Genomic DNA, 8,305 nt, shown 5'->3' on the forward strand with positions numbered 1-8,305 from the left:
AAGTGGGGAATGGAAATCTTCGGTCCCCTACCGTGGGCACCCGGTAAAGCTCAATTCATACTATTCATGACCGATTATTTTTTCAAATGGGTCGAGGCTCAAGCATTTGAAAAGGTCCGGGAGAGAGAAGTCATTGACTTCATCCGGGACCACATAATATGTCGATTTGGGATACCGGCCGAAGTCGTGTGCGATAATGGGAAACAATTCATCGGAAACAAGGTAAATTAATTTTTCGAAGATCACAAGATTAAGAAGATACTATCAATACCTTGCCACCCTAGTGGTAATGGACAGGCGGGATCAACAAACAAGACTATACTTCAAAACATAAAGAAGAGGTTGACCGAAGCCAAAGGGAAATGGAAGAAAATCTTGCCCGAAGTCCTGTAGGCATATTGTACGACCTCGAAGTCTAGTACCGGGGCTACTCAGTTTTCGTTGTTCTACGGGGCCGAATCCTTAATGACGAGACCAATGTGCATAGGATTTTTCTGCTCGTACTCAGTCAAATTCTAGTATAGTTTATGATATCGTTCCACAGAGATTGATTAATCTAGGCTACAGACTTTTAATATTTTTACTACTATTTGAGAGAACCGTACTGATGAAAGGTGAGTGAAGTTTTAAAACTTGTTAATTACTTAAAGCAAAACAAACAACTTCCGAAAGATTTACAATTTAAAAAGAGTTGGGAATTGTTGAATTCACTTGATAATATTATTACAATAAAATCTCAATTTTTACATATATTTCTCTAAAGAATAATTGCTTATTGCTAATGCAATTATATTTGCTCACTAAGAAAAAGTCAATTAATAGAACTCTGTGAGGTTATGTAATTAATTGAGGTAAAACTAGTGACGATCAAAGCAAAATATTTTCTTGCTTGAATTGTGCTAAAAGGTAGTAAAGCTTCGCGAGAATATTTTTACTAAAAATCAGTAATGTTGCCTACAACAATTCCTCCGTGAGAATTAAAACCGAGACAAACAAGATAACAGATTTGAAATAAGAGTTTTACAAAACATTATTCTCACTCTACTATTTTATTCATTGGTTATTATATATTAATTTTGCTCCGTGAGAATTACAAAATTAATATAAGAATAACTTAAAGAAAATATATAAAAGTGATAATAATGATTAATTAAAAACCATTATTTCAACACAGTATGAATTATAAAAAGAAAATTTCAAGCCAAGGATGTATTAAAACTGAAATAATATTATAAAAATATTTATCAAGCTTCATCAACTATCCCAACAAACGAAATTACTCCATTATGGAGTATTTAAATCTCACAACAAAAAGGAATTCTAGAATATTACCAAAACTCTTAGAAAATCCAAAAACTTACAAGAAGAAAATGAAATAATTAAAGAAAGAAGTTAAGACCAAGGTTTAGAGAAAAGTAGTTCTCTTTCTACCTCTCCCCTTTTCCGATGCCAAATTTGCATTCTATTTATAGAAAAGTCTTGCAGACATTAAATGATTAGACGTGTCCAAGACTAGGAGCTTGGACATGTCTGAAGATATGAGTTTGGATATGTCTAAGGATGAGAGCTTAGATGTGTCCAAGATAGGAGTTTGGATATGTCTAAGATGGGGGCTTGAACACATCGAAACTTCAATTATAGGCTTCCATCTTGCCATTTTAATTTTTGTGCTTGCCATAACAGACTTTCATCGAGCATTCTGTCTTCTTCCATCTATTATTTATAATCCTTTTTTCTTCTTTTGTTTCCGGTAAAAATAGTTAGAAAGAGGCAAAATTCGATATATAATTTAAGTATATTATTTAAAGTAGGATATTAAAAGTATATAATAAGTAAATATTTTATATTCATCACTTAATACCAGTCGAAGTGGGAGAACCGAGCCTCATGTTCCAATATACGACCGAAGACTCAAACAACAAGGCCATGATCACGAGCCTGGAACTACTGGATGAAAGGCATGAGGCCGCCCAAGTCTGGTTGGCCGCCCAGAAACTGCGGATAGAAAGATACTACAACCGAAGAGCCAACCTCCGACACTTCAAGATCGAGGACTTGGTGTTGAGGAAAGTAACATTACACACCCAAAACCCAAATAAAGGGAAGCTAGGACCAAATTGGGAAGCACCATATCGAGTCATCGGAATTACCGGCAAAGGCTCATACAAGCTCGAAGCAAGAAATGGTATGCAACTACCGAACAACTGGAACGTGACATACCTAAAGCGGTACTACTGCTATGGTACGATCTAAATTACTCTTAAATCATGTTATGAATCAGGCTAACACTTGCAGGAAACGTTCAAGGATGGATATGGCTAAGCACATGTTGCACTCTTTTTCCCTTGAACCGGTTTTGTCCCAAAATGGATTTTTCGACAAGGTTTTCAACAAGGCAACAGTAAAACGCTAACTAAGTGCAACGACCCGGGATGTCATTTTGTGTGTATTAGCCCCAATCCCCTAATTTATGCTTCCTCTATGTAATATTGTGGTTACGTGACTTTCCGGGGTGCTTGGTGTAGGGTCGGGGGAGTTTCAGAGTGATATGGGACACATAGTCCCTAAGTTGGAAGTTTAAGTCTTAAGAGTTAACCGTAGTTTGATTGGTGTGAATACGACTCTGGAATGGAGTTTTGATGGTTCCCATAGCTACGTAGGGGGATTTTGGACTTAGGAGCGTGCCCTGATGTAGATTTGGAGGTCCGTAGGTCATTTCGGCGTACACTGGCAAAAGTTGGAAAATTGGAAGATTTTTGGAAAGTTTGACTGGGGGTGAACTTTTCAATATCAGGGTCAGATTCCAATTCCAAAAGTTGGATTAGGTCTGTAATATCATTTATTATTTGTGTGAAAAATTTGACGTCAATCGGAGTTTTTTTGGTATGAATCGACGTTGGTTTCAGAATTCGGAAGTTCATAAGTTTTTAGGCTAGAATCGATGCGCGATTCGTAATTCTAGTATTTTTTGATGTGGTTTGACGCTTCGAACTTGTTCCTATGATGTTTTAGGACTTGTTTGTATGTTTGGTTGAGGTCCCGAGGGCCTCGGGTGTGATTCGGAACATGTTCGGTGCATTTCGGGTCATTGAAGGATTGCTGAAGCTGCTGAATTTTCTGATGTCTGGTTTCCTTCATCGCATTCGCCAGAGAGATCTCGCATTCGTGAAGGGTACCTGCGAGACAGGTGAGATTTTTTCTTCGCGTTCGTGAAGAAGGCCACGCGTTCGCGAAGAAGAGATGAAGGCTAGGGGGACCTCACACGTTGGTCTACGCATTCTCGAGTGAGGCTTCATGTTCGCGAAGCCTGGGATCTTTTGGTCATCGCGTTCGCGAGTGGGTCCTCGCATTCACGCATAAGAGAAACAATTTGGGTAGGTGCATTTTTTGCTTCACGAACGCAAGTGATTTTCGCGTTCGCGAGGAAGGAATCACTGGGCAGCAGACTTAAGTTCAAAATCGAGGGTTTATTTCACATTTCATTTGGACTTAGAGAGCTCGGTTTGAGGCATAATTTCGAGGGATTTTCAGAGGGATTATTGGGGTAAGAGTTTTTAACTCGATTTTGATTAAATTCCACTAATCTATCATTGGTTGTATCGTGTAATTAGGGATTTGGGGTGGAAAAATTGGGGAAAAAGTGTAGAAGTTCTTAGACTAATTTTTTTTGAGTTTTGAAAGGCGAAATGAGGTCGGATTTGAATAATTCTTATATGGTTGGACTCAATATTGATTGAGTATTTGGATTTAATAATTTTGGTCTGGTTTCGAGACGCGGGCCCGGGTCGATTTTTTTGGGACAATTTTTCAATTCTTTGCTAAGATCATAATTTCATTATTTAAATTAGTTTTCTATAGTTATATTTATAGTATGAAATTGTTTTGGTTAGATTCAAGTCGTTCGGAGTTGGAAAACTGAGGGAAAGGCCTTCTAGTTGATTGATTTAGCGTGGTTTGGGGTAAGTGACTTGTCTAACCTTGTGTGGGAGAAATTCTCCTTAGGATTTGGTATTGTTGTGATAATTTTGATATGTGGATGCCGTGTACGTAAGGTGATGAGTGCGTACACGGGCTAAATGTTGAGATTCTGATTTTAGCTACGTAGTTTCCTTTTCGTGCTTTAATTGAGTTATTTTTTATGTTATAGTCACCATGTTTAGTCTAATTTCACATGTCTGCCTGTCTTATCTCTTATTTGCAGCTTGTACTACATGTTTAGTTGAATTACTTGCTTTCTTAATTCTGTATTCATTATTTAACTGTGGGATCTTTACTTGAAATTTGCTATCCTTGAAATATCTTGCTGTTAAGTTTGGTGTTGAGTTGTAAAGGCCGTGGTTTTTATTGAGGCAAAGTGTAAGTTGTAAAACATCATGTTATTGTGTTGTTATGTTTTGTCATTTGTGTTATTGTTGAGAGGATTGTTTGCACGAGGTTTCTATCGTGCTGTTTTTACTAGTTGCACGAGGTTGTTACTGTTGAAATGCATGCGGTGAGATAAGGTGGGCTTGATACGCGTGGCTAGTAGGGGAACTACTAGAAGCCATGCGGTGTGATAAGGTGGGCTAAAACGCGGGGTGCTATTTCGAAAAAAAATAATTTTCAAAACTAAATGTGAAGGCCCCTGTGGTGATATAAGGAAAGACTGTGAATTATTTTTATGATTTGGGACTACGAGACGGTACCTCGGGAGTGCCCCTGTTGATCTTTCTCTATTTGCTGAATTTTGTTTGGTTGTTGTTTTCCTTAACATGTAAAATCCTTATTTTCCTTCGTGTTGTATTATCTGCCTTGATTCCGTGTTGTTATCTTTCCGTAAATTTTTTATTGTTTCGCTTACTTGTAATTACCATTATATCATTATATCTTTTGTCTTGTTGTTATTATCTCCAGTAGGGCCTTGACCTGACCTCGTCACTACTCTACCGAGGTTAGGCTTGGCACTTACTGGTTACCATTGTAGTGTACTCATACTATGCTTTTGCACATATTTTTGTGCAGAGCCAGGTAAATCTTATCAGTCCCTGTATTAGCGCACTGAGTTGCTTCGTTTGGAGACTTCAAGGTACACCTGCCCGCGTCCGCAGGCCTCAGAGTCCCCTTCTACCCTGTTCTTCCTTGTTTCTTTACATTTGTATAGACAGTGATGTATAGGATTGTTCGGTATTGTATCTAGAGCTTGTGACTTATATCTCACCAGTTTTTGGGAATTGAACGTATTGGGTTTACAGTTTATTTACGATATTGTTGGAGTTTTGAAATTCTAAGCTTTTATTTACTATTTTCGCAAGTTGTTTAGGCTGACATAGTCTTAGAGACTAGATGCCGTCATGACATCCTATGGAGGAAAATTGGGGTTTTGACACTTAGATTCGAAGATCGGTCTCAAACCGGAGTCAATCATCGTTCACTTTATGTCAACAGTATCTGAGACCTCTCGAGCTCGACCTTGAATACTGGGGGCCATTACCCTCAGATTAAGGTTTTTAGCAAGGAAAAAAGAATAACTTTGTATGGTAGAAGCTAAGGCTTGGTAGTTAGGATTCACTGTAAGGGTCAAACGGCCGTGTGAGCCGTGCTCACTTAGTCCACTCTAGCCATGATACAAGTTTTTATGCGATTTCGATCATGTACTTTACACACTGGAAAATGAAAGAAAGTTCCGCCTTGCTATTACACATTTTCTTATCTCCTAAATTCCGGATCCTAAGAGCCCAAGGGCTACCCCTACTTGGGGACTATCGAGCCCAAGGGTTACCCCTACTCGGGGACTATCGAGCCCAAGGGCTACCCCTACTCAGGGACTGTCATCCGAAAAAAGTTCGGACAATCCAGACTACCAAATCCTGAAGGTACCAAACCTATTAGGCAGTGCCCAAATGCAAAAGGCTACGGCCACCCTAAAAACGGCTCGGAGACGTCCGAAGCTTGTAATAAAAAAGTAAGGACTTTATAAGAACTCGAAACCTGCTAAAAGGTTACCCTCGACAAAAGCATCGTCTAAAATCACTTAAGCATCTTGAAAAAACTTCTGGTCACACCGAGTTTTCAAAGCCTCGAGCAAACAAAGTTATATCAAGGACGGGCTCTGTTCGGAACTCTGAAAAACGAATGCCCTATGACTACACTCGACTCTATGCTAAGGCATCAAAAACATTATATAAATAGAAATTATGAAAAGATGCTCGAAAAGTAAAGACACGATATTGCCAGAAAGGGAAAATTTCATATATATTCCGGAATATATTTACAAAGGCTCAATTAAAAAAACCTCAAAATAAATAATATATATATATATATATATATATATATATATATATACACACACACATACATGAGACAAAAACTAAAAAAGGTACTAATGCATCTATGCCTGGTCTTCACCGGGCCCCGACTCATCGCCAGAACCATCGGAGCCTTCGGATCCCTCGAGCCTTCGACATCTTTAGGCTCGTAAAGCTCCTTCGCCTCTGCCTCGAGCTTTTTGTCTTCCTCGATCTCAGCCGAGAGGTCAAAATCTCGGGTGTGAATCTCTTCGAGGGTCTGTCTTCGGGACAACCGCTTCATATATTCGGCATTGTACTAGGCCACCATTTCTTCGGAATCGGTTGAGGTTGTGTCCAATTTGGACTTCATTTCCTCATATTCTCTACCGAGGGCGTACCTCTCTGTGACGATCGAGCTCAGCTGTGCTCAGAGATCATCATTCAGTTGAGACCATTTTTCAACTTTGTCCTTCGCCACCTGGAGATAGTTCTCAACCGATGCCAGCTCCGCCTTAGTGGTTTCCTTCTTCGAAGCCAGCAGGTCCATTTTGCTTTTTCACCCATCGGCCATGGCTTGGACCTCATTCATCTCGGCTCAAAGCTGGTTGATTAGGTTGATCTTCTGTTGGACCTGTGAGGTTGTGTTATTAGTCACCACGACTAGCTCCTAGTTTTTAGCTTCAAAGACCTTTATCTTTTCAACCAGGTCGGCATGTTCCCGCTTCAGAGTCGAAGAATCTTTCTGAGCCCTGTCCAGCTCGGCCCCGTCCTGTTACTCACTGAGAAGCCAGTACATGCCTTTCTTCCGGATCTACTCTTTGAGCTCAAACTCGAGCTGGCTGATTTCCAAGCGGTACTAGAGGAAGCTCTCATGGTGAAGCACCGAAGCCTGTAAAACAACAAAAATGGTAAGAGACATCAAAACTTAAGGGAAATTCACAAGGGAGTGTAAAAGTGTTGATGCCTTACCCGGTTCAGTACCTGCTGCGCCTCGTTGAAGAGACTCAACGCGCCCACCTCGTTCATCTTTGCCTGGTACTCCTCGGTCACCAGGCATCGGAGGTAGTTGGCTATGCCCATTAGAGCTGATAGAACCCGAGCATCCTCCGGGATTATAAAAATGATTGTTCTCTTGTGGCCGGGGTCCACACTCAGTGCGGGAAACTACTTCACTAGTTTTAGGCTTAAGCACAGCCCGCCAGTTTCTGAGGACACATCCTTCTTCGAGATCTCTAGGTCGCCCAACCCGGAAAAATCTTCCAAAGTGGACATGTTCACGCCATCGAAAAAGGAGTGGAGAGGATCGTTTGCACCGTGAACTCCTTCGCTTGACCTTTACTTACCCACTTGGGCCTCTACAAGCATGGACTCGGTATAGGAGGGAATCTCTATGATGTCTATCATACCGGTCACCTCCTTCAGAATATAAACAGCTTCTCGGGAGGACACAACCCCCATCTCCACTTTGACCTCTCGAGTCGGAAGGGGATCGGCCTCATGGCTCCTTTCCTTGATTTCCACCTACTCCCCGGTAGGAGTAGATCCATGAGCAACAAATACTGGTGATGAGAAAGGAAATAAAGAAAAAATGACACTTAAGGAAAGTCTACACTTATGATATGCATTCCACTTTTCAGGGAATGTTAGGAACTCGGGAGGGATCATATCTTCAGTTTTTACCCGAACAAAATGCCCCTGCCAACCTCGGTCCCGATCTTCATCGATGCTCGAAAGGGGAGCCTTGCTGGCCCGGGTAACAAGTTTGATTAGTCCCTCTTGAAAACTTTGGGGACTATATAGATGGAGTAGGTGGTCGAGGGTGAACCGAGGAGATTCAGTGTTGTTCACAAAATAACGTAGGAGGATCACAATCCTCCAAAGAGATGGGTGGATATGCCCGAGGTACACCTCATACCTCTTACAAAAGGCCAGGACTAATAGGTCTACCGGTCCTAGCATGAAGAGGTAAGTGTAAACACTTAAATACCCCTATACATGGGTAGTAATATCGTCCTTGGGCCCGGGGATGACCACGTCCT

The sequence above is a fragment of the Nicotiana tomentosiformis genome, chromosome 2, assembly GCF_000390325.3.
Source record: "Nicotiana tomentosiformis chromosome 2, ASM39032v3, whole genome shotgun sequence".
Lineage (NCBI taxonomy): Eukaryota > Viridiplantae > Streptophyta > Magnoliopsida > Solanales > Solanaceae > Nicotiana > Nicotiana tomentosiformis.